The sequence below is a fragment of the Podarcis cretensis genome (assembly GCF_951804945.1).
Source record: "Podarcis cretensis genome assembly, chromosome: 1".
In the NCBI taxonomy this organism is placed as follows: Eukaryota; Metazoa; Chordata; class Lepidosauria; order Squamata; family Lacertidae; genus Podarcis; species Podarcis cretensis.
Genome location: NC_137170.1, coordinates 47,745,886 through 47,771,877, shown reverse-complemented (window position 1 = coordinate 47,771,877; position 25,992 = coordinate 47,745,886). Strand labels below are relative to the sequence as shown.

General features: G+C 45.1%; 1 protein-coding gene and 1 long non-coding RNA gene across 8 annotated transcripts in view; one reads left to right on the top strand and one right to left on the bottom strand.

The window, feature by feature from the left end:
* The window catches only part of SIPA1L1 (signal induced proliferation associated 1 like 1), a 163,683-nt gene that overhangs the window by 84,422 nt on the left and 53,269 nt on the right, over positions 1–25,992 (top strand). For 6 of the 7 annotated variants that reach the window (XM_079989840.1, XM_079989841.1, XM_079989839.1 and 3 more), the window contains one exon: positions 7,414–7,482. The exons of the other annotated variant lie outside the window; for it this stretch is intronic. The gene's annotated coding sequence lies outside the window, so the exon portion shown is untranslated. The remainder of the gene's footprint in view (positions 1–7,413; positions 7,483–25,992) is intronic. 7 annotated transcript variants of the gene reach the window in all.
* The window catches only part of LOC307224097, a 58,144-nt gene that overhangs the window by 11,055 nt on the left and 21,097 nt on the right, over positions 1–25,992 (bottom strand). The window lies entirely within an intron of this gene.

Sequence of the window (25,992 nt, the reverse complement as noted above, 5' to 3'; positions counted from 1 at the left end):
CCGCTCAAGGCAGGGCTTCACTAGACTGAGTGAGCTCTGAGGGATCCAGCTTCAACGCACAAGCAGCTCATTATCCCACCACAGCAATCTGACAGTCCCTGAAAGCAGCTTGTGCAAAGAGAGGCATCATGAGCAACCCAGCCGGAGCCGGAGATGGGGGAGCAGCTGCAGCCGGTCCTAGCCTGGAAGAAAGGTACAGGATGTTGGAGGTACAGTTAGCTCTGCAAACGGCGAGGCTGGAGGAGAGGAGGGCTCATGATGCAGAAAAGGGGAAAGCCGCCCAGCTCTCGAGGAAAGTGCCTGGACTGGTGCAGAAGTTTGGGGGTGATCCCAGGAATTATCAAGCCTTCAGGACAGAGATGCAATATGCCCTCAATCTGCAGTTTGATGATTTTCCTGATGAGGAATCGAGGGTTGCTTATGTGATTGGCCATCTCGAAGGCGGGGCAAAACATTGGGTGAGGCCACTAATGGCAGCCAATAATGAAGCCCTAAGGGACACAAGGAAGTTTTTTCGCGCCATGGATCTGATGTTTTCCAGCGAGATTGAGCAGGGAGTGGCGCGCAGGCAGTTAATGGCGTGTAAACAAGGGAACCGATCTGTCCGTGAGTACTGGACTGAGTTCACCATGTTGATCCATAAATTAGGTTGGGATTTGTCAGCGGAACCGATACAAATGCTGTTCGAAGAAGGACTATCTTCGGCAGTGAAAGACGAACTTTCCCGGGGGCCCAGGGCGGAGTCTATGGACCATCTGACTAAATCAGCGCTGGCCATAGGATCACGCCAGGAGGCCACAGCCTTGGAGAAGCGGGAAGGGAAAGGGGAGCGTTGGAGGGATTTCCGCATTCCAGAGATGCCAGAGCAGCCTTCTCTGCCAGCAGAGCCGATGGAAATCGGAACAGCGCGCGCGCGCGCAATTTCAAACCCCAGTGAAGGGCGGAAGAAGGAGGGAAAAGGCGCCAAGAAATGTTTTCTCTGCCAACAGCCAGGTCATTTTGCCAGAGTTTGTCCGCAAAGAAAGGAATGGCAAGGAATGGCGGGAGCTGTTGGGGAGGAGGGAGAAGGAGCTAAGGAGCAAGTAAAAGCCAACGCCTGGCTGCCACCGACGGGGCACAGCAGCCAGGCCAAGGAACAGTAAATGTGCCCACGCCAGAACCCCCAAGACCAGCTCTTGTAATAGAGGTATTGCTGGAGCTGGCAAACGGACACCCACTAAAAGTGAAGGCGCTATTAGACTCAGGCAGCTCCTGCAACTTTATGAGTAAGGAGTTTGCAGCCGCACATCAGATACAGACCATTCCTTTAAAAAATCCCCTGCAGGTGACCACGATTGATGGGAGGGCGCTGTTGGGGGGAGAAGTAGACCAGCAGACTGTCCCCATGACAATGAGGGTGGCAAGACACACGGAACGGATAGCGTTTAATATAGCCACGTTGGGAGGAGCGCCCATCATTTTGGGGATGAGCTGGCTAGCGCTGCATGATCCGCTTGTGGGATGGCATCAGAGAGTGGTTTCCTTTGGGTCAGCACATTGTATGGGACACTGCACAGAAAAAGGGGGCCAAGTAGGGACTCAGGCCACGTTAGCAAAGATAGAAGCAATGGATCAAGGTAGGGTACCACGACAATATGCAGATTTTGCCGACGTCTTCAGCGAAAGGGAAGCAGATAAACTACCCCCGCACAGACCCTTTGACTGCCAAATCAACTTACTCCCAGGAGCGCAATTGCCAGTGGGCAAGGTGTATGCAATGTCTGACAGGGAGATGCAGGAGCTAAGGGAGTTTATTGACAAAAACCTCAAGCGTGGGTTCATCAGGGAGTCACGAGCGGTGGGGGGTAGCCCAGTGTTCTTTGTGGACAAAAAAAACTCGGACAAACCGAGATTAATTGTGGATTTCAGGGCCCTAAACGCAGTGTCCGAACCCGTGACTTTCCCTATGCCCAGAATCGATGACATTCTGACCCGGGTGAGAAAAGGGAAGATTTTTACCAAGCTGGACCTGAGGGGGGCGTATAACCTGATACGTATGAGAAAGGGAGATGAGTGGAAAACCACTATGTTCACCCCCTTGGGGGCATTTGAGTACTGCGTTATGCCTTTCGGCCTCCAGGCGGGATCAGCAGTATTTCAATCATTCATGAATCACGTACTAGGACCATTGCTGTACAAGAACTGCGCTGCGTTCTTGGACGATGTACTGGTGTACTCAGAGGATGAAGAGCAGCATGTGCGAGATGTACGAGAGGTACTGAGCAAACTGCAAGAAAACCAGCTGTGGGTGAAACTGGAGAAGTGTCAGTTTCACACCAGGGAGGTGGAATTCCTTGGGTACCGGTTGTCGGACAAGGGGCTGGCCATGGATCCTAGCAAGGTGCAAGCGGTGCTGGAATGGAGGCCACCGAAAACTAAGAAAGATGTGCAGAGGTTTTTGGGGTTCGGAAACTTCTATCGGAAGTTCATCAAGAACTTCGCCCATTTAACAGCCCCCATCACGGATTGTCTCATCAGTAAGAAGAAATTTGTCTGGACGGAAGAAGCGCAGCGAGCTTTCGAAAGTTTAAAGAGGGCGTTTGCTTCGGAAGAACAACTCTTACACGTGGATCTGCAGCAGCCGATGAGGGTGGAAACCGACGCGTCTGACAGAGCGGTGGGCGCCGTGCTCCTGCAGCCAGGAGCGAATACGTCGGAATGGAGACCATGTGCCTTCTTCTCGAGGAAATTGAACAAGTCTGAGAGGAATTATACAGTGTACGACAGAGAATTACTCGCCGTCCACGAAGCGTTCAAGAGATGGAGACACCTGTTGATTGGGGCGCAACACAAGGTTCAAGTGCGGACAGACCACAAAAATCTAGAATACTGGAGAACAGCCCGAGTATTGAACCAGAGACAAGTAAGATGGGCGCAAGAGTTCTCCAAGTTCAATTTTGAAATTCGCTACGTGCCAGGGGCTGAGAATGTCAGGGCGGACGCTCTCTCCAGAAAACCTGAGTACTTGGAGGGGGAAGGAGGGGCGGAAGAAAGACATATCATCTCAGAGGACCACTGGGTTTGTGGGGCGGCATTGGTGGGGCAAAGAGAACTGGTAGAGGGTATTGAAAACGATGAATATGCCCAAGAAAAACTTAGGGAACTCAGGGAGACAGGTGAGAACGCAGGGGGGGTTGAGGAAAAGAACGGAAAACTATATTACAAAGGGGCGCTCTACATACCAGGTGGGGAACTAAGAGGGCGGGTGCTTAAACAGTTGCATGACAGCCCCACGGCGGGGCACTTCGGGCAGCACAAGACCATGTGGTGGGTTACCAGGGAGTTTTGGTGGCCCAAGGTGCGGGAAGACGTGCGGGAGTATGTCAGGGGATGTGACAGGTGCCAAAGAGCAAAGGGAGAGAGGTTGGCGCCAGCAGGGTTATTAGAACCCTTACCCACCCCAGAAAGGCCATGGGAGATGGTATCCATAGACTTCATGACCGATCTACCGAGATCCAAAGGGAAAACCGCGGTCATGGTGGTGGTAGATCTACTAACTAAGATGTGCCACTTTATAGCTTGTTCACATGCAGTGACAGCGGAAGAAACCGCAAGGTTGTTTGTGGAGCACATTTTTAGGTTGCATGGCGCCCCCTTGAGGGTTTTGAGCGACAGAGGAAAACAATTTACTTCTAGGTTCTGGAGGAAACTAATGAGCATGTTGCATGTGGAGGTAAGTTTTTCCACCGCCAGGCACCCAGAAACAAATGGGCAAGCAGAAAGGGCAAACGGGGTTTTGCAACAATATCTGAGGTGTTATGTAAAGGACAGAGAAACTGATTGGGTAGACTGGTTACCTCTGGCAGAATTTGCCTGCAACAACGCGGAGAACGTGTCCACAGGGATGAGTCCCTTTCTAGCCAATTATGGGTGTCATCCTCGGGCGTTTCCAGGAGAGGGCGGGGGAAGGTGGAGTGTACCTGCAGCGGAAAATTTTGTTGAAGAGATGGAAGCGATCCACCGTCAGCTCCAACTCAACTTAGAGAAAGCCAAAGAAGAATATAAGAAGCAAGCAGACAGAAATAGGAGGGAAGGCGAAACCATAAGGGTGGGTAACCGGGTGTGGCTATCCACCCAAGGACTGCCGTTCAAGGGAGGGTGTAAGAAATTGAGACCCAAACGGTTGGGACCCTTTGAGGTCATACAGCAGGTCAACCCAGTAGCATTCAAACTCCGATTGCCCAGTCACATGAAATTGCACCCAGTATTTCACAGGTCATTACTGTCGCCATACAGAGAGGGATGTGAGTGGGGGGAACATGAGAGGGAGGTCACCCGGACACCCGTCATAGAAGAGAGAGAACGCAACATGGATGTGGCAGGGATCATTGATTCCAGGTGGAAGGGGAATCAGGTGGAATACTTGGTAGAATGGGAGGGGGAGGAAGAGTCAGAAAACACATGGGTACCGGCAGAGGAAGTCAAAGACGAGATTTTAATAGAAACGTTTCATCGGCGTTTCCCAAGGAAACCACAACCAGTGGCAAGATTTAGGAGGGAACACTTCGGGACTACAGATGAGGAAGGGGAGTTTGAAGGGTTCCCAGAGTCGGGAGTGGAGGTGGAAACAGATTCCGACGAAGGAGAGGAAGAGGGAGAAAAAGACGGAAGGCCGTGGTTAGAAGTGTTTGAATCCTCGGAGGATGAGGGGAGTTCCTTCCAGGGATTTCCGTCCTCGCCGCCAGTAAGAGAAGAGGCGGGAGGGGGTGAAGGGGGCCCTGGGGGGGAGGTGGATGTCAGGGAACTGCCATCGGAAGGACAGGTGGTGAGAAGGCTTCAGGAGAATAGGAGAGACACTTCTTCAGCAGAAGAGGGAACCAGTAGGGGGAGTGCGGGAGCTCCAAAGGAAAGGGAGTCGGAGGGGAGGCTCTGGGATACTTCCAGTGAGAACAGTGAGGAGGTATCAGGACAGCCTTTAAGGACCCCCACCCCCCGCCGGAAACTGTCACGCAGGGAATCCAGGAGGCGCATGTCCGTGAAACAGCTTTTATGTTGGAAACGTTTCCGCAAACGCCCACTGTCAGATTCTACCAGCGACTGACGGAGCCATGCTGAAGGGCTCCGCTCAAGGCAGGGCTTCACTAGACTGAGTGAGCTCTGAGGGATCCAGCTTCAACGCACAAGCAGCTCATTATCCCACCACACAGAATATAAGGGGAAACAAAGATATCAAAGGTATAGAACTAGGGCGTAGAACTTATAAATTAAAGGCTTTTGCGGATGCTGTGGCCTTAACAGTGGAACAACCTAACGTAAGCATTCCCAAGGTTTTTAGAGGAAATTAAAAAGTTTGGAAAAGTGGCAAGCTTTAAAATAAATATAGAAAACACTAAAATCTTGATTTAAAACATAGATGAGCAGTCGAAAGAGATTTTGGAAAGGTTGTCTGGCCTAAAAATAGGTAAAAAAAGGGAAGTATTTGGGGATTTGGCTAACAGTGAGAAATCTCAACATATTTCAAAATAATTATATTAAACTGTGGAAAGATATTAAAAAAGAGATAGAGATACGGGAAAGAATTATTTCCCAATTAGGTAGAATTTCAGCCATTCAAATGAATGTATTACCTGAGATGTTGTTTTTATTCCAGTTGATCCCATTTGTCAACAACCTAAACTGCCTCAGAGAATGGAAAAAATATATTTCTAAATTTGACAAGTCTGGCAGAGCAAAGCTTCCTCTTTCTTTTTTATCAATCAAAATTTTATGTTTAATCCTAGACTCCCCCCCCCACCAAATTTAAAACTCACTGTAAACAAAATCAACATGCTACAAGTCATCAAGACTTCTCAGTGTTGGTGGAGAAATGGGAAACCGGAATAGGATTTGAGGTGGTCCTTCCCATAGTTATGCCTGCGTTGGGTTCCTTCTTCTATAAGGCTATTTAGCCACTAAAAGGAAATCTAAAATAAAGTGATTTCTGTTCTAAAATTGTACTATTTTCAAGAAATCAGTTCGGTTAATACCCTTTGGAGCTCACATATTGTATAGAATTTTTATCTCATACCAACACATTTTGATTAATTTGGTAATTCCTTGGAATGTCAATTAAGTCTGTATTCTGCCAGTATATTGGTCCTGGCTTTTGATACCTCGAGTGATCTTTACAGTCAATAGAATATTCATAGCTCTTTTCATTTAAATATCACAGCCTTTCTCTGTTTAATTAAGTTCTGCTCTGTTATTGTCCTCCTGTTAGATGAAACTTTTTAAACAGAAGCAATAAGGCTGTTACTTCAGGGTGTGATGAGAGCTAGGCTTAAAAATGCAATATGTACGTTGTGGGTTTTAAAATTGGCCAAGGCACAGGTTCCACACACTGTTTGTCAGGCTACCTGGCACCTGCATAAGCTCACATTTTGAATTGTAATATTAGTGATATTTTATACATGCCAAACAAGCCAGCAGACTCCGCAGTGCCAAGCAAAATTAATGTGATGCTAATACTTCTTGTGGACACAGCTGGGCCACCGGTCGGAGCTGATGGAAGACACTCTGAGCCACTGAGGCCACCTGAGCCTCAAGTGACATCAATGGATTCAGAAGTACCCACAAGCCACTCCTTCACAGGGAGTCTAACCCCATCAAGAGCAGACCACCTCCCACCCATCTGTGGTTCCACCCAGGATGGGGGACTTCAGCCTAGGGAGGTTTAGTTGGCTCCCTTCTTGATGCTTTTACATCACCTTGTGAAGGCCTTTTATTATTCTGGCAGGCATTTGTCTTCCCAGGTGGCTGGTTGATTTTGTTTACTTTTGTTAATTTTTTTTTTTAACTTGCTCTCTCTTTTCTCCCAGTATAATTCAAAATATCATGGTTTTATAGTTTTGTATTTTTTACTGACGTAAGCCACCTTGAGTGACTCTTTTGAGACAGAAGTATGGATATAAATGAAATAAACCAGCCAAATATTCTAAGCTCTATCCAATTTCCCACATATTTTGCTCTTGTGAAATATGTCTAGGCATCTATTGAAGGGATTGTTTTGTGGTTTCTCTCACACACTGCTATTTTTTATTTTTATTTTACAACAGCAAGGTATCACTATGCTCAGTACAAAGTATGCCTCTTGTATTGGTTGGCATTCCAGTGTGTATCCTCAGGCAACCATATACGTTTTCAGGAGTTCAAAAACAGTGAATAGATTTTTACACAATGAAGTGAATAGTTGTTTTGAATTAAATACGTCTGCCCTCTGTTTGCACCCAATTGGTTTGAACCCTGTCCCTGGATTTTTGGAAATTGTTTCTCTTACGTCGACTTAGCCTTTCCACCCTTTCTTCTTGATTTGCATTATCATTGTTGTTGTCATTTGTAACAACTGATTGTCCCCTGAACGTTTTGTAATAGTGGCATATTGTTTGTTTTCTCTAGGTTTTACTCTTTACTCTGTGGATGCTGAAAATGAAGTTCACGAATTTGCCAGGATGCCCTGAAGCTATAGTAGGTGCTTCTTTCTTTCCCATTGTACCTCTTATATGCCAGATCCATATGTGTACATGTGAAACCATATGGCTTCATTCCTAGGCTTAAATCAAGACTTTGGTTCTACAAATAGAAGGAGAGGGAGGTGACCTTGGCTGGTTTTCCTCTTCCACTGCAGCCTGTTGCATTGCATTCTCTGAAAACATGCTCTGGAGAGTTGGGGAACAGTGTGGGAAATGACACTGAGGACTACAAGAGGAGAGAGGAATAGTCAAGTGTTGCCTCCCACTCCTTCAGCCCCCAGGATCTCCCTGCTGGTTCAGAAGCCTTCAGGGTGTAATGAAGAAAAGAATGGGCATTCCATTTGTGAAGGGGAATTCTGGCTTCAACCCATAGGATGGGGAAATGGTTTAGGCCAGCAGGCCAGATCTTTACCTCCTTACTCCTGTGCCCCAACTTCGACAGATGGGCAGGATGTCAGTCAACTGATGGTACAGTGACATCTTGGTTGTAAGTCCTGGAAGTCCTGCTCCCTCCCTGCCTTGCAGGCCTTTTTCCACCTGACCAGGAGGGTAGGTCCTTGACTGACTCCAGCTACGAAAGCTGAGGCTGCTGAACAGTATCTTGGGCTAGGGGATTGTTTAGGAGGGTTGTTGGCGGGGATTGTTGTTGCTGCTGCTGTTAATATTTTATATCTTTATTTTGGATCTTATGATCTTTGTGGAAGTTGTTTGATTTTGTTGCATACTTTTTGAAGTTTTGTTTATTGTTTATGACTAGTTTTGTTATATTTGTAGTTATGTAGTTTTTATACATTTTAAGCCACCTTGAACATGGTTTTAACTTTGGAAAGGTGGCATACAAATCAAATGACTGATTGACATCAGGTGATTTGTTTTCCTTTTCTCACATGGTTTGACATCAAACTGTTTGAGCCAATGTATAGGGCTTTGCAGGCACCACCAATCGGCTGATTGTCAGTGCTTGCCAATCCCTGTTGTGCCTTTTCAGGCAGCGAACATCATGGTGCTTGTAGGCACAGCTGATAGTTGGCTCTTGCAACTCCCTTCTGTACAATTGCAATGATCACCTATTAGCTGATTGGTACCATTTGCAAAGGTGCGGGTTTTTTCAGGCACCTTTACCTGTCCCACACCTGACAACACCTTGTGGACCAAATGCGGAGGCCTAATTAGGTTCCTCATCACTGCCATAGTATATGATTAATTTTATTACTGTGTGTTGTTCTAGTGAGCTGTAGAACATACTAAATACATATTTTTGTTGGGTTCAATTTAAGTTTGGACATCTGAAATAAAATCTGGGTTCATCAGCAAGAAGGTTGATTAATTTCACCTTCTGTGAAATAGCACACTGCTCAGGCAGTTCACTTGAAATGCAAATCTTCTTTTTATTTTTAGCAAACAATTAATCCCTCACAGGGGAATGTGGGTGTAATTGTCAAATCTAGCAAAGGACTGCTATTAAGCCAACTGCAACAGCAGGTGTTGGGTGGAATCTCCTCCAGCCTTTACCAACTATTGCGCTGATTTTTCATTCTTAAGATAGCCAGATGAAGCTCAAACAAAAAGGAAGGTGTTTCATGTATTCTTCCTTACCTCCCTTATTTATTTTGATTGTTTGGGAGAAGGTTCTCTCTCTACCTTGAAGTTTTGAGTCTTACTGATTTCCTCTTCCGTATTTATGAAAGCAAAATTAGTCTGTGCGGTAAAGTTGGGACAATTGATTTTGAAGAAGGGACTTTAATTAGACATATGAAAATGAATTTTTAGTACAGAGCCTGGGGGCCTGTTGGCTGCATCAGTGCCATGAGGATACAGTTGCTGGAGTTACCTTCTTTCTCAGTCTGCTTCCCATGCACTTCCTATAGTGTGCTTTGTGTAGGTCAGGTGTTTAACGTGTGTGTATTGTCTAAGAATATACTAGCCATATTTAGAACTGTCAGAATTTCACTGCATTTATATTCTGGGCCAAAGTATATGGTTCTTTCCAAAGGTGGTAGGATATCGTCCAGAAGACCACAACCTGTAGATCATTTCCAGCCCCCTCTTACAGCAGAGGACAGGGTTTAGAGCTTCTCTTGGCCCATGCTTTGGAAAGCCCCAGCTCATTATTAGGATAGGATTGAGGATATCTTTCTGTTTCTCTCTTTGCCCCGTCCTCCACCTTCCTTCCTTCCTCTGTGGCTTATAAAGCAGAAACAACCTGTCTCCTGCCTCTGTTCTTCCAACCTCACCCTCCTGACATGGGTGGGGAGAAAAACAGCCTCAGCATCTCTTACAGCCTCACCACAGGAGGCTTTGCACTGGCAGACATGTTTCTGCTTGTGCATGAAGAGCACCTGATTCCTCCAACACAGTGCAGCCTCCTTTGCCCCCAAAAGCTTCTCTTGCTCATGGGGATAACAGAATGGGATATGCCATAGTGGGCTGATGGGATCGGGGACTTGATGAAAATGACTATTTCAGCAAAAACAGCTAGCCAGAAGTCCACTAAAGAATCTTGACTCTTGGACTCTGCTGGTTTTGCAATTTCTGATGACACCTCTGCTGTCCTACTTGCAAAAACATTCAGATGTGCTGTTTCAGCATGTCAATTACATGTCTATATAATGTTGTAGTCCAGAGTGATGCAGCATTTATAGTAATTGTGGCATAGCATGTTTTTGAACCTATCCCCGACTTGTACCTCCTGCTCCCAAAGTTTCCAGAACTAAAATTGCTGCTATAGAAGATATTGTCTATACAAACTTTGTGGCTTCTTCTGTGAATGCAGTGTAGAAACTGCACTTTAAGATAAATTTGATGAGCTCTCCTTGATTTTATAAGAGGTGTTTTCTTTTATATTTTTCATCTGTTCAGTAGCACTTCAGGTCATTTCCTCCGCTTCTCCAAAATGTTTGGACTACGCTCCCAATTTTGGATAGGCTTTCTTTTCATTCTCTTGGCATTGTATTCCCCACGCAATGCTCATAGCTTCTGCTGTTGCTTTAATCAGTCTAGCTATCAGTATTACAACACAAGGTCAAACACTACCTGAATTTGGGGCAGGGACAAGGTGAGATGCAAAGCAGGTACTGGTGTTCAATATCTCCTCCTACAAGCGCAGAGGGCAATGTGCCAGCCGAGTTTGCTCTGGAATGGAAAAAGATTATTCAGGAACAGGTGGGTTCTAAACATCATTCTAAGAGATTGTGTTGTCGAGTTTGAGATGGTGCTCAGAGAGTGGGTCTTCCCACTTGCAGAGTTTCTTCCAAAGCCACAGCTAATGGAAAAGTTGCTATAATCTCAAACCAAGTGACAGACACTTAGCAAGTTACTGGCATCTATTTTATAGTATGTGTGTTTTTTCTGATTCCTGGAAAAAACATATTAAACTTCTAGCTGTTAAACAAAATTGTCAGATTCTGGTCCTTTCACATACAGTGGTACCTCAGGTTACAGATGCTTTGGGTTACAGAGGCTTCAGGTTACAGACTCTGCTAACCCAGAAATAGTACCTTGGGTTAAGAACTTTGCTTCAGGATGAGAACAGAAATCGTGCTCTGGAGGCGCGGCAGCAGCAGCGGGAGGCTTCATTAGCTAAAGTGGTTCTTCAGGTTAAGAACAGTTTCAGGTTAAGAACGGACCTCCAGAGCGAATTACGTTCTTAACCAGATGTACCACTGTATAGACCCTATCACTGATAGACTGATAGCCTTTCAACCAGGCTTCTGAATAGTCTGATCAGACCTGTTCACAGGAGATTTCTCCACTTCTGCATCAACGATCAGCACTCTCTAATATTGTGGCTTGCACTATGATCTTTCTACTTTACCCTCTCTGCCAGTCCCAGAAAATTAACCAATATTCTGGTTTCGTTAGTAGCTCATCTCCACTAAATGACTATTCACATATATCCTTTTCTAAATTATCTTCTCATCAACATAGCATTGTGTCAGAAGCCCAGTTATACTAGAGGACCTTGATCAACTGGGAAAATAGCCAGATGCAACCAGTTTATCCAGCACCCAGAAATTATTATAGGCTCAGTAACCCATAAAATATTTGTTCACAGGCAGTGATCACTGGCTATTCTTGCTTATCGATTCATTTAGGACAGTCAGGAGTGTCATGATCTTGGGTACTGAGCCTTTTTAATTCAACAGTCCCATGCACTGAAATTCTTCCACGAACTCTTCTCTACTCTGGAAAATCCCATGTATGGGAGAGACAACATAGTCCTGGGGATTGTCTCTTCTTTTTTTCTACATATCTGCTTCCTATTCTGAGGTGGGAACACAGCCCACATCAGAACGTGGAACAGGAAATAGCAGGGACATCAGAATGTGGAACAGGAAATAGCAAGAACAACTCACAAAGACCCAGTTAGCTAGATGGAATTATTTAACTTGAACATGTTTTCAAATAATGCTTCAAACCATGAACCAGTTTTTGAATTGGCTAATAACACAAAGATCCCAAAGAATAACCATATGTCTGCCTCTGATACGTGGGCAAAGTTCTCCTTTCTATTTGGCAGGATGATAGACAACCAGTTCACAAAATGATTTCATTCACATTTGATAAATGGTTATCTGATTCCACTCTATGTTGCTGAATATCTTCCTTGATAATGTGATCATGATAGTTTGCTGTACTATATTGTTGTACTTTCACTGATACAGAATACAGGCATAGTTCTAGTGAAGCAAGTGAAAAAGCATATGTATGTAAAAGAAGAAGAAGCTAGGGGCCTAGTCTTTTCCCAGTAGCTTCTCACGTGTATTTAACAACAAAAATAGTTGTTTCTGTACAGATGAAACTTCTCACTTGTCTTGCAAAGCACATATTTTCTATTTTGCATTCTGTATCCCGGTAAAAAGCACGACACAAGGAAACACTCTCAAATATTTAGAGCAATTTCTGCTTTCAGGTACTTTGGTATGAAATATAAAGTCAGTTTCTAAATATTGCCATGGATATTGTTTAGGGCTAAGGATGTCCGCTCTTAAATAACGGGTGAGTGGGTGGTGTGTATGCGGAGCTTGAGAGCAAAAGGCCCTTACACTCCCCATTACCATCAAATGTCACACCAGGATGCAAATGAAAAGGTAGGCAGCGACCTACACAAGAGCATTCTTGGCATCCTGAAGGACTTGACTGCTGTGAAATAATAGGAGACTGAGTTAGCTGTTTGATTAGCCAGTTGACCGGCTTCCTCACTTGGTGCTTTGCAAAATCCACTCAGTTGAATGCTTTTCCTTTTTACATGCAAATGCATGCGCACACAAGTGCTATCTTTCATTTGCTCGCATTAATTATAAGTTTGGTTAGTCTTTGAGATGCCACGAGCCTGCAGCAGACTAAACACAATTACTCCTCTGGAAATTAATTATAAACGTATCTGTGACAACTTGAAACTACTTTTGAGTGAAATCAACCCATGTTTCTTACTTCTTTGTTACTCTTAGTCTCTCTGCAGATTAAACATAATTTAGCTTTATTTTAGGAGGGCGTGAGTTATCAGGCAAATATGAATTAGCACAAAATTGTTGTGATTTGCCATCTCTCAGCATCTGCATTCTGAAGTGAAGAAACCAACCTCCACACTGTGGTGCAGTATAGAGTTTACAGATGAATCACATAACTTTCGCATATCTCTGCAGTTTTATATTTATCTTTTATACCACTAAAAGCATTAAGTTTATGATAATAGCCATTTCCTTAGTGTGACACTGTGGGGGTGGGGGGGTGACAGTGACATGGAAGATGCTGAAAGAAGGAGCCTTAAAGCATGTTAAATTTCATTTTTAATGCTTTTGGTATCTCACATCAGCAGCTCATGTCCCTAATTAATTAAATCTTCTAGAACTATAGTCATGGAGAGTGTAGCCAATAGACAGGTGAAGTTCTTGTCTCCCACGAAAGACAAATTATGTGTAATAGCGAATAGCACTGTGTAACAGAGAGAGAAAAATGTAATTGGATGAAAATTTGGAGCTGACTTTAATAGATATTGGTCAAGTAAAGCAAAATATATTCAGACCTGCACTGAGATACACAAGGCTTGATTGACACTGGATGGAACCCCATAGCCAGCTCCAGATGGAAGGGCAACACAGAGGATGCTCAAGTCTCACAGCAACCGTCTTGTATTTGTATTAGTATCACCTGCTAGAGGAGTCTCCTCTAGTCTTTTACCTTTTTTTTTTCCTTAGTGCAATGAAGCTGGTCCCATTCTATGGTAGTGATGAGGAACTGTTCATCAGATGGCTGAAAGATTCCTATCCAGCCAACTGAGCCTCTGGATCTAGACCAGGAGTGGGACAGGGTGGGGTGGGGATGCAGTTTGCATTGTGGGTAAAACATCTATTCGCTTGTTTGGAAAGGCTTCTGTTCACTCTACTGTGAAGCATACCCTGCTGTGTTATGCCCTGCCCCCCATTACACCCCTGTTCTGCCCTCTTCTGGGTCCAAAAGGACCCATGCGCTGGCAGTCATGCATCAGTTGGACATAATAAAATGGTTGCCTCCTGTAGGATAATGGTTATGGCAGTAAAATAAAAGGGCTGGAATTTTAATTGATAAATTGTGAAAATTAAAGTCCCTTATTTCAGTGGATAGCACCCTATGCTGTGTTTTTTTATTTTTTTTAATTAATAGATTCTTGACTTTTTCTTTGTCTCAGCCGTGGGAGGCCTTTTTTCAGTCACAAATAACCAACAGCCAAATAGGCTTACAAAATTCCATCCTAGAATGAGTTAAATTTACTTTTATAGAACTCTTACCCATGTGACGTTATTATATAAACTGCAATCAAAAAAATAGTGTGGAAAGGCTGATTAAAGCTGTTTGATGCAGAGGAACAGGCAGACGCCTACACATGTGCCGTAGGTAATTTGCTTGTGCGGATTTTGAATTTGAATCTAAATCAGATTGTTTATGTGCATGTGTGTGAGAAGTAAAAATAAAAGCAGGCTGGAACAGATGTGAGTATTTTCCTTACTAACCATAATTAACCATAGAGTTGGAAAGGATTTTAAAGGTCATCTACTCCAAAGCCCTGATCAGTGGCCATCTACCCTCTTTAAAAACCTCTAATGAAGGAGAGTCTTCTGAAGCAGTCTGTTCCACCATTGATCAGTTAGTACTATCTGGAATTTCTTCCTAATGTGTGGTCAAAATGAGAAAAGCAGAATATTCGGGGGCAGGGACCTATCCATTGGCATCCACCCAGCATTGCTTCTAACTGGTTCCTTGTTAAATAAAAGTAATTGAATATCACTGCTAACTAGAATTAACGCCTAACTAGACATGCCCAAAATGAGATTTGATAATGGATTTAGAACTATCAGTAGATCGCCAAGGATGTGCTCCAGGGAGAGCTGACTTCAGGCACCAGGCCCTTTGGCAAAGCAGAGGAGGAATGACGACTGGGAGGAGCGCAAAGAGAAGAAACACCATGGTGCATGGTTGTGAAGCAGCACAGCCGGACACTTTCATCTGCCCCAGCTGCGACAACACATGTCTCTCCTGTATCGGTCTCTACAGCCACAGCAGGTGTTGTAACTCCCCAACAGTTTGACTTCACTCCCAAAGATACACTCCTCCATTGTCTCCCAGGACAATCGATACCTACCAACCAACCAATGGATTTAGAACTATCAGTAGAATTCCTAGGCAGCGCTCTCATGGGTTCCATCCAGTAGCCTTGTTTGCAGATTCAGCAGGCCTTTAAAAGAATCTGAAGCTTTGATAAACATGCAGCAATGGCTAGAGACTCCTGAGGGGGCTGAGGCCTATGCAGAATCATCTCAGATGGTTAAGAGAGAACATAGAGGGTCTTGATTTTTGTGCAGTTTGTTGCCTGACTGAAGTTACGGAGTGTTCCATGCATATGTAGGGGCATCCAAAGTTGTTCTTCTAACTCAAGTTTGGGGAACCTCCAGGCCAGGGGCCAAAGGCTTGAAGGGTCTGGAGTTTAAGCTCCTGCTTAGCTGCGAAGCTCACTGAATGGCCTTGGCCATCACTGTCTCTTCAGCCTACCCTTAGCTCTTTGGAGGAAACATGGGACACAGATGTTATTGCTAGATTTGTATTGTTTTGATTATCATTATTTGCGTTTTGCTGGTGGCTTTGAAGATCATGGATTTTGAGGAAAGGATCCCCGCATTGATTTACGGCATTAACATTCTAATAATAAACTTTGCAGTGTGCAACTTGAGCATCAAGGTCAAACAGCTGGTGTGGCTTGCGACAGCCAGCTAATAAGGTAGAAATGAGTTTACCCCAATGCTTTTTTTATTTTAAGATCCCTAGATCAGTTTAGTTCATTTCAATATAAATTATAAAAACAAACAGTTAACACATAAAACAGGCAAAAAAAATGCAGCCACTCCCTTCCCGGCTCTTTCCTAAGCTGAATAATATCCAGTACATCTAAAGCTCTGGCTCCACCCTACAATGTCACTTAGCTTGTTTTTCTTTGGTTCTCCCTTCTCCCCACTCCAGTATTTAAGAGGCTTGTTTGTTCCATACCTCCCCTTTGGCCAGGATTCTTAGGGAGTTTTTTTAGGAGTAGATTGCCATCCACCAGTGTCATAAAGTTTCGGTGCCTACAGTTATAAATCTGTAGCCTTGCCATATGTCAGGAAAATTCCTGACACGTCCTGGTTTTGGGCTGTAAAAATGGTGTCAGGGGGAATTTTGCCGAATCAGGGAAATCGCTGTTAAAACAAGTTTGAACTATGACAACCCTATGCATCTGGCTCAATGCTCAACATGTTTCTTCTTTGACAATCACTGATAAATTGTAGTCAAGCTGGAGAGCACAGCTGACATTAAGACAAGAGCTAGATTTGTTTTCGCAAATATTTTGTATTTCCAGTCAGTTTTACGTGTGAAACAGCACAGAGCATGCAGAGTTCTCTCTAGAAGTAAGCACCAGACAGCTGGATTTATAAAAAACACATTGAATAAACCCCAGATGACTAACTCCCCCCGCCTCTTATTTTTACTTGTTTTTAAATACCAAATATTTACTTTACAGATTACGTTTGGCATGCAGAAATTATACCTTGTCATTGAATTATATTAAACATAAAATACTGTATTCTTTCTTTTTCTTTTTTCTTCATTTTCTTTTTCTGAGCAATTGTGCTTTTACAGTGAGTTGTGATCAGTTGAATCCAAGGAAGGAACAGTTACAGTGGTACCTCAGGTTAAGTACTTAATTCGTTCCGGAGGTCCGTACTTAACCTGAAACTGTTCTTAACCTGAAGCACCACTTTAGCTAATGGGGCCTCCTGCTGCTGCTGCGCCGCCGGAGCACAATTTCTGTTCTCATCCTAAAGCAAAGTTCTTAACCCGAGGTACTATTTCTGGGTTAGCGGAGTCTGTAACCTGAAGCGTATGTAACCTGAAGCGTATGTAAGCCGAGGTACCACTGTATAAGCTCACCAAACTCAGTGGATCTCTCTCTCCCCTCCATTTTCTTCAGAGTTCATCTAGGCACCCCAGCTATTTAAATACTCAATTCGAAATAAAAACTTTTCTGAAGAAGTTGAAATTCTCCCCCTCCCCTTGATGAGTATCAATGTAAAGGGACCCCTGACCATTAGGTCCAGTCGTGGACGACTCTGGGGTTGCGGCGCTCATCTCGCTTTACTGGCCGAGGGAGCAGGCGTACAGCTTCTGGGTCATGTGGCCAGCATGACTAAGCTGCTTCTGGCGAACCAGAGCAGCGCACGGAAATGCCATTTACCTTCCTGCCAGAGTGGTACCTATTTATCTGCTTGTACTTTGACATGCTTTCAAACTGCTAGGTTGGCAGGAGCAGGGACCGAGCAACGGGAGCTCACCCCGTCACGGGGATTCAAACCACCAACCTTCTGATCAGCAAGTTCTAGGCTCTGTGGTTTAACCCACAGCGCCACCCGCATCCCTTTGATGAGTATAGCGTCACGTAATATTTATTGCCAACAGTAGTAATTCAGATATTTAAATCTATAAAATGAATGTTCTTTTTAAAAGGTTAGATAATCCTTTATGAAGACACTTAATGTGGTCATTACTGATTGTGAGATGTCCCTGTGGAACAAAAATCTGCCTGCACAGTGGGACTTCTGGTTTCTCTCGGCTCCCCTTCAGCCCCTTTGTGCCACCAAAATACGCTCTAGAGCAGGGGTCGGCAAAGTTTTTGTGGCTTGGGCTGGTCCACAGTCCTGCAGATGCTGCGGTGGGCCAGAGTGTTTGTTGCGCAAATGCTATTTCTGGCTCTTTTTCCTGCACAAAGGAGGTGTGTGCAGCTTCCCATTGGCTGCAGGAGCTTCCTGCAGCCAATGGGAAGCTGACCAGCATTGCAGAAGGCGGTCCCCGCTCTGCTCCACGCCGGTTTAATGCGACACACAGGAGCCAACCAAGCGGGCGATGGGGGTTCATGGGTTGGTTAAACGCTTGTGGCCCATGGACCTTAGGTTGCCGACCCCTGCTCTAGGGTGTCCATAAGCACTCCATTGCAGTTTTTGGGGATGTTCAGAGGGCATAAAGGGGGCCGAAAGGAAGGAGAAGCCCCACTGCACGAGCAAACTCCCATTTGCACTACATTGCTTCTCATCCTGTGTGTTTCTAAAACCTTAATTATAGATTTTAAAATAGCAATTGGTTTATGAAAGGCGTCTTAAACATGGATTGTTTGGAATGGCTTGTTTAATTAACAGTCTAGCCATTGTGTTGCCTTAGCAGATAAAGCATGGTGATTGTTAACTTAGACATATAAGCTCTACTATTCTTTCAATAATGGATAATAGGAAATTGCAAGGCAAGCGTGTGAATATTGCAGCAAACTTGTGGCGCATTTTATTGCAGTTTTAAACATGAATATTTTGCCCACATAAGGGAGGCCTGCAACAAAACGTTGCAGCCTAGGGTGCTTCCGTTAACTGTTCCTTTTTGACAGCCATGCCCTCTTCCAGATACTGCGTACCATGAAATGCCTTTAAATTTGCTTGTTGTTGGAGGCAGGCTATGTTCTGGCTAGAGGTTTAATTACTGTGGTAGCAAGCACTTGTTACTTTTGAGAAGAGGCTGCAGAAAGTGCTGGTTTCCCTAGAACTGTCAGAAGCCTTGATTTGTACACAATGCTTCTCTGTCAACGTGGTGCTGGTTCAGCAGCATCCTTACATGCATAGACTTGGCAAGTATTTGAAGGCCACATTTTGTGTAATTGGTTGAGTCTCTGAATAGGATTCTCTTCTTTGTGTTAAAGGGTGTATACAGCAGTGCAGGGTTTTATGCCGACATTCTCTTGCCTTTGTCTACTCCCTGCCAGGGTGCATTTGTGGAGGTGGCTTTTGTTGTTGTTCCTGTTAAAGATGCTTTAAAAGACAAACTCCCACTTTGTAATCAGTCCAGAGCCAATGTAGGAAGTGCCTTTTGTTTCAGTAACCTTATAAAATTAGAATTTAAAAGGTGCTTTATTTTGACAGAAGATAAGACATTTGCATTTTAATATGCAAGATGAGTGTAGAAAGAAATCATTCGTATATTGAGTCACTAGTTTGGGGCAGGGAGGGTTTGAGTATTTGTATTTTCTGTTTTGTGAACCTTCAGGTAAAAATATTGCGGAAATGCTTCAAAATGTTTTCATTTGCTTTTTGCGTTTTGTTTGGGCAGCTTTCACAATCGAGGGCTTTGGGCCAGAAAACGCTTCTGTGGAACCTCTGATTTTTCACCCCAGTTGTGGTCCCAGAACTGCTGTTCCAGAAGGTTCCTTGACCTTCAGAAGCCATTTTTCAGAAGGTGCAAGGGGCTGTGCTAGAAAGGAAGTTGAAAACTCAGTTGCAGATGCAAAACTCCATTTGTATTTTTATAGCCGCTCGTGGGGGAAATGCTGCGATAATTTGTTCTAAGCAATACTTTTTCTCGCACCAGAGTACCACATGGCTGTCTGGAGTCCCACTGGTGCTAAGCAAATGTGTTATGCACATTGATGACTTGGATAATTTGTGAACCATTACGCCAGATACAGCCCACTAGCCATGTATTGTGGGCTACTAAGGTCTTACAAAACTACTTATAATAATAATAATTTATTATTTATACCCCGCCCATCTGGCTGGGTTTCCCCAGCCACTCTGGGCGGCTTCCAACTGAATATTAAAAACAGTACAGCATCAGACATTAAAAACTTCCCTAAAAAGGGCTCCCTTCAGTTGTCTTTTAAAAGTAAAATAGTTGTTTATTGCTTTGACATCTGCTGGGATGGCGTTCCACAGGGCAGGCACCACTACCGAGAAGGCCCTCTGCCTGGTTCCCTGTAACCTTACTTCTCGCAATGAGGGAACCGCCAGAAGGCCCTCGCTGCTGGACCTCAATGTCTGGGCAGAACGATGGGGGTGGAGACGCTTCTTCAGGTATACTGGATCAAGGCCGTTTAGGGCTTTAAAGGTCAGCACCAACACTTTGAATTGTGCTCGGAAACGTACTGGGAGCCAATGCAGATCTCTCAGATGTGGTCCCGGCAGCCACTCCCAGTCACCAGTCTAGCTGCCGCATTCTGGATTAATTGCAGTTTCCGGGTCACCTTCAAAGGTAGCCCCACATAGAGCGCGTTGCAGTAGTCCAAGCGGGAGATAACTAGAGCATGCACCACTCTGGCAAGACAGTCCGCGGGCAGGTAGGGTCTTAGCCTGCGTACCAGGTGGAGCTGGTAGACAGGCTACCCTGGACACAGAATTAACCTGTGCCTCCATGGACAGCTGTGAGTCCAAAATGACTCCCAGGCTGCGCACCTGGTCCTTCAGGGGCACAGTTACCCCATTCAGGACCAGGGAATCCCCCACACCTGCCCGCCCCCTGTCCCCCAAAAACAGTACTTCTGTCTTGTCAGGATTCAACCTCAATCTGTTAGCTGCCATCCATCCTCCAACAGCCTCCAGGCACTCACACAGGACCTTCACCGCCTTCACTGGTTCTGATTTAAAGGAGAGGTAGAGCTGGGTGTCATCTGCATACTGATGAACACCCAGCCCAAACCCCCTGATGATCTCTCCCAATGGCTTCATATAGATATTAAAAAGCATGGGGGAGAGGACGGAACCCTGAGGCACCCCACAAGTGAGAGCCCAGGGGTCTGAACACTCACCCCCCCCACCACTTTCTGGACACAGCCCAGGAGAAAGGAGCGGAACCACTGTATAACAGTGCCCCCAGCTCCCAGCCCCTCTAGATGGTCCAGAAGGATGTTATGGTTGTTGTTTAGTCGTTTAGTCGTGTCCGACTCTTCGTGACCCCATGGACCAGAGAACGCCAGGCACTCCTGTCCTCCACTGCCCCCCGCAGCTTGGTCAGACTCATGCTGGTAACCTCGAAAACACTATCCAACCATCTCGTCCTCTGTCGCCTCCTTCTCCTTGTGCCCTCCATCTTTCCCAACATCAGGGTCTTCTCCAGGGAGTCTTCTCTTCTCATGAGGTGGCCAAAGTACTGGAGCCTCAGCTTCACAATCTGTCCTTCCAGTGAGCACTCAGGGCTGATTTCCTTCAGAATGGAGAGGTTTGATCTTCTTGCAGTCCATGGGACTCTCAAGAGTCTCCTCCAGCACCATAATTCAAAAGCATCAATTCTTCGGCGATCAGCCTTCTTTATGGTCCAGCTCTCACTTCCATACATCACTACTGGGAAAACCATAGCTTTAACTATACGGACCTTTGTTGGCAAGGTGATGTCTCTACTTCTCAAGATGCTGTCTAGGCCTGTCATTGCCCTTCTCCCAAGAAGCAGGCGTCTTTTAATTTCATGGCTGCTGTCACCATCTGCAGTGATCATGGAGCCCAATAAAGTAAAATCTCTCACTGCCTCCATTTCTTCCCCTTCTATTTGCCAGGAGGTGATGGGACCAGTAGCCATGATCTTCGTTTTTTTGATGTTGAGCTTCAGACCATATTTTGCACTCTCCTCTTTCACCCTCAATAAAAGGTTCTTTAATTCCTCCTCACTTTCTGCCATCAAGGTTGTGTCATCTGCATATCTGAGGTTGTTGATATTTCTTCCGGCAGTCTTAATTCCGGCTAGGGATTCATCCAGCCCAGCCTTTTGCATGATGAATTCTGCATATAAGTTAAATAAGCAGGGAGACAAAATGCAGCCTTGTCGTACTCCTTTCCCAATTTTGAACCAATCAGTTGTTCCATATCCAGTTCTAACTGTAGCTTCTTGTCCCACATAGAGATTTCTCAGGAGACAGATGAGGTGATCAGGCACTCCCATTTCTTTAAGAACTTGCCATAGTTTGCCATGGTCGACACAGTCAAAGGCTTTTGCATAGTCAATGAAGCAGAAGTAAATGTCTTTCTGGAACTCTCTAGCTTTCTCCATAATCCAGCGCATGTTTGCAATTTGGTCTCTGGTTCCTCTGCCTCTTCTAAATCCAGCTTGCACTTCTGGGAGTTCTCGGTCCACATACTGCTTGAGCCTTCCTTGTAGAATTTTAAGCATAACCTTGCTAGCGTGAGAAATTAGTGCAATTGTGCGATAGTTGGAGCATTCTTTGGCACTGCCCTTCTTTGGGATTGGGATGTAGACTGATCTTCTCCAATCTTCTGGCCACTGCTGAGTTTTCCAAACTTGCTGGCATATTGAGTGTAGCACCTTAACAGCATCATCTTTTAAAATTTTAAATAGTTCAGCTGGAATACCATCACTTCCACTGGCCTTGTTATTTGCAGTGCTTTCTAAGGCCCATTTGACTTCACTCTCCAGGATGTCTGGCTCAAGGTCAGCAACCACACTACCTGGGGTATATGAGACATCCATTTCTTTCTGGTATAATTCCTCTGTGTATTCTTGCCACCTCTTCTTGGTGTCTTCTGCTTCTGTTAGGTCCTTTCCACTTTTGTCCTTTATTATGGAAATCTTTGTACGAAATGTTCCTTTCATATTTCCAATTTTCTTGAACAGATCTCTGGTTCTTCCCATTCTATTGCTTTCCTCTATTTCTTTGCATTGCTTGTTTAAGAAGGTCTTCTTGTCTCTCCTTGCTATTCTTTGGAAATCTGCATTCAATTTCCTGTATGTTTCACGATCTCCCTTGCATTTTGCTTGCCTTCTCTCCCCCGCTATTTGTAAGGCCTCATTGGACAGCCACTTTGCTTTCTTGCATTTCCTTTTCATTGGGATGGTTTTCGTTGCTGCCTCCTGTATAATGTTACGAGCCTCCATCCATAGTTCTTCAGGCACTCTGTCCACCAAATCTAAATCCTTAAACCTGTTCCTCACTTCCACTGTGTATTCATAAGGGATTTGACTTAGATTGTATCTTACCGGCCCAGTGGTTTTTCCTACTTTCTTCAGTTTAAGCTTGAATTTTGCTATAAGAAGCTGATGATCTGAGCCACAGTCAGCTCCAGGTCTTGTTTTTGCTGACTGTATAGAGCTTCTCCATCTTTGGCTGCAGAGAATATAATCAATCTGATTTCGATGCTGCCCATCTGGTGATGTCCATGTGTAGAGTCGTCTCTTGTGTTGTTGGAAAAGCGTGTTTGTGATGACCAGCTTGTTCTCTTGACAGAACTCTATTAGCCTTTGCCCTGCTTCGTTTTGATCTCCAAGGCCAAACTTGCCAGTTGTTCCTTTTATCTCTTGACTCCCTACTTTAGCATTCCAATCCCCTATAATGAGAAGAACATCCTTCTTTGGTGTCACTTCTATAAGGTGTTGTAAGTCTTCATAGAATTGGTCAGTTTCAGTTTCTTCAGCAGCAGTAGTTGGTGCATAAACTTGGATTACTGTGATGTTAAAAGGTCTGCCTTGGATTCGTATCGAGATCATTCTATCATTTTTGAGATTGCATCCCAGTACAGCTTTTGCCACTCTTTTGTTGACTATGAGGGCCACTCCATTTCTTTTACAGGTTTCTTGCCCACAGTAGTAGATATGATGGTCATCCGAACTGAATTCACCCATTCCCGTCCATTTTAGTTCACTGATGCCCAGGATGTCAATATTTATTCTTGCCATCTCATTTTTGACCACCTCCAACTTACCCATGTTCATGATTCTTACATTCCAGGTTCCTATGCAATATTTTTCTTTACAGCATTGGACTTTCCTTTCGCTTCCATGCATATCCGCAACTGAGCGTCCTTTCGGCTTTGGCCCAGCCGCTTCATCAGCTCTGGATCTACTTGTACTTGCCCTCCGCTCTTCCCCAGTAGCATGTTGGACGCCTTCCGACCTGAGGGGCTCATCTTCCAGCGTCATAACTTTTATATGCCTGTTGTCTTTGTCCATGGAGTTTTCTTGGCAGGGATACTGGAGTGGCTTGCCGGTTCCTCCTCCAGGTGGATCACGTTTGGTCAAAACTCTCCACTATGACCTGTTCATCTTGGGTGCCCTGCTCGGCATAGTTCATAGCTTCTCTGAGTTCTTCAAGCCCCTTCGCCACGGCAAGGCAGTGATCCATGAAGGGGGATGTTATGGTAGATGGTGGCAAAGGCCACTGAGAGATCCAGCAGAACTAGGAAACAGCTCTCACCTTTGTCCCTAGCCCGCCGGAGATCATCAACCAGTGCGACCAAGGCAGTTTCAGTCCCATGGTGAGGCCTGAATCCCGATTGGAAGGGATCCAAATGGTCCGCAACCTCCAGGCGTGCTTTGAGTTGTTTAGCAACCACCCACTCAATCACCTTGCCCAGGAATGGTCAATTTGAGACTGGGCGATAGTTTTTTTAAGAAGCGGTTTAATGACCGCCTCTTTCAGCGGGTCTGGGAAGGCTCCCTCACAGAGGGAAGCATTCACCACCCCGCAGAGCCCATCGCCCAGCCCTTCCCGGCTCGCTTTTATCAGCCAGGATGGGCAAGGATCAAGGAGACAGGTGATCGGTTTCACTTGTCCAAGCAGCCTGTACTTTTGTTTGCTTAGAGTAGCATAAACAGGGGAGAAGCAATAAATGGTTGGCAGGCTGTATCCAGCCGGGCAGTTATCAGGGGGCTGCTCTATGGCTCCAGCTTAAAACTTCTCTGTGACGATTCTTGCACTGCCCGCCATTAGCAGTAAGAGCTTGCTTATGCAAACAGAGTTCCAATTTGGGGGGTGAGAAGAAGATTTGGGATGGTGGGTAGAAGGGATGAGAGAGAAAATAAGTTTGGGAACATGAAGCTAGTAAGACCAGCTTTGTAAGAGGCTGAGCAAGCCTGATTTGGAAGTCTACTGTTAACTATCAGTTTATTATTATATATTTGGCACCATGAAGGTGACATTTGGATATTCTGCCGTCAGCAAAATGTCTTGAGTCATCTCTGAACACTAACCTATGCCAAGGTTTACAAGGAGAAATGCTTTGGGAAGACTTCCTAGTCATCGTCCTGAAGGTTGACTTGGACTTTATTCTTCATTGGCCACCTTTGAAATTTGATCAGAAGCAAACTCCAGGAACTCACTCAGTGTTCTCCCTTCTTTTATTCCCCTACTCTTGGTTTTTTTTCAGAATTTTATGGACCTAGTACTTGTGGCTCCTGCTTTCAAGGAGGGGTCTCTTTTTGATGATCTGGGGGGAAGGGGTGATCTAAGCCATCTCTAATGAGATTGGCACTGCCAGGGCAGGGCACCTAGCCTGCTTGGGGGGGGGCAACTTACCCAGCACACTATTCCCCCAGGGTAACCCACCTCCTGGTTAGTCAGCTCCACATAGGGACACTCGTCAGGAGTGTGGAAGATGACTTGGCCCTTCCTTCTTCTCATTCTCTGAGCTTGGCAGAGGAATATCTGCCTCATGTTGCCTCATTTTCAGTCAGGGGTCGGAATCATTTAGTGGTAGTTGCAACCCCAGCACGTCAGGAGGAGAGCCACTCACTAAGACCCCTCCCAAACTGCTGCTGTCTCTCTCCACTACCTATTCACTTCTTCACCCTCTTGGTGAGTGAAAGAACAGCAGGGAGGCAAATGAGCCAATGCCACAGGCAGTGGCAACACCAAAGACGGGTGTCACTGGAGAGGAAAGCCCACCCAAATCATCTTGCCAAGGGCTTCACAAAACCTAGAGTTGGTCCTAGTTTTGGAAGTGAGATTGGTGATTTGCAGCACCATCTTCTCGGTAGTCACATCAGCTTTGCTACATTGTGTGAAAATAATTGATGTGTAGTTTTTGAAATGTAGATAGCTGCCACGAGGTGAGCCAAGTGAACAGGATCAGGTCCATGCACATGGGGGGGATTAACTCTTCAACTCTTCCTATCCACTGTTACACCCCCCCCAAAAAAAAATATCACTCAAGGTATTTTTAGCTTTTCTTTTGTTTGGGGAGGAGGGACATTTTCATTGGGGCTGTGATCAGAGGAGGGTTAAACCCTCACACATTTTGATCCCAGTCTTGGGTGGTCATGTACCGTATTTTTCGCCCTATAGGACGCACTTTTCCCCTCCAAAAATGAAGGGGAAATGTGTGTGCACCCTATGGGGCGAATGCAGTTCCCGCCGGGCTCCCTAGGATTGCGGATAGCAGCCTACATCCCGAAGCTTGGGGCGTGC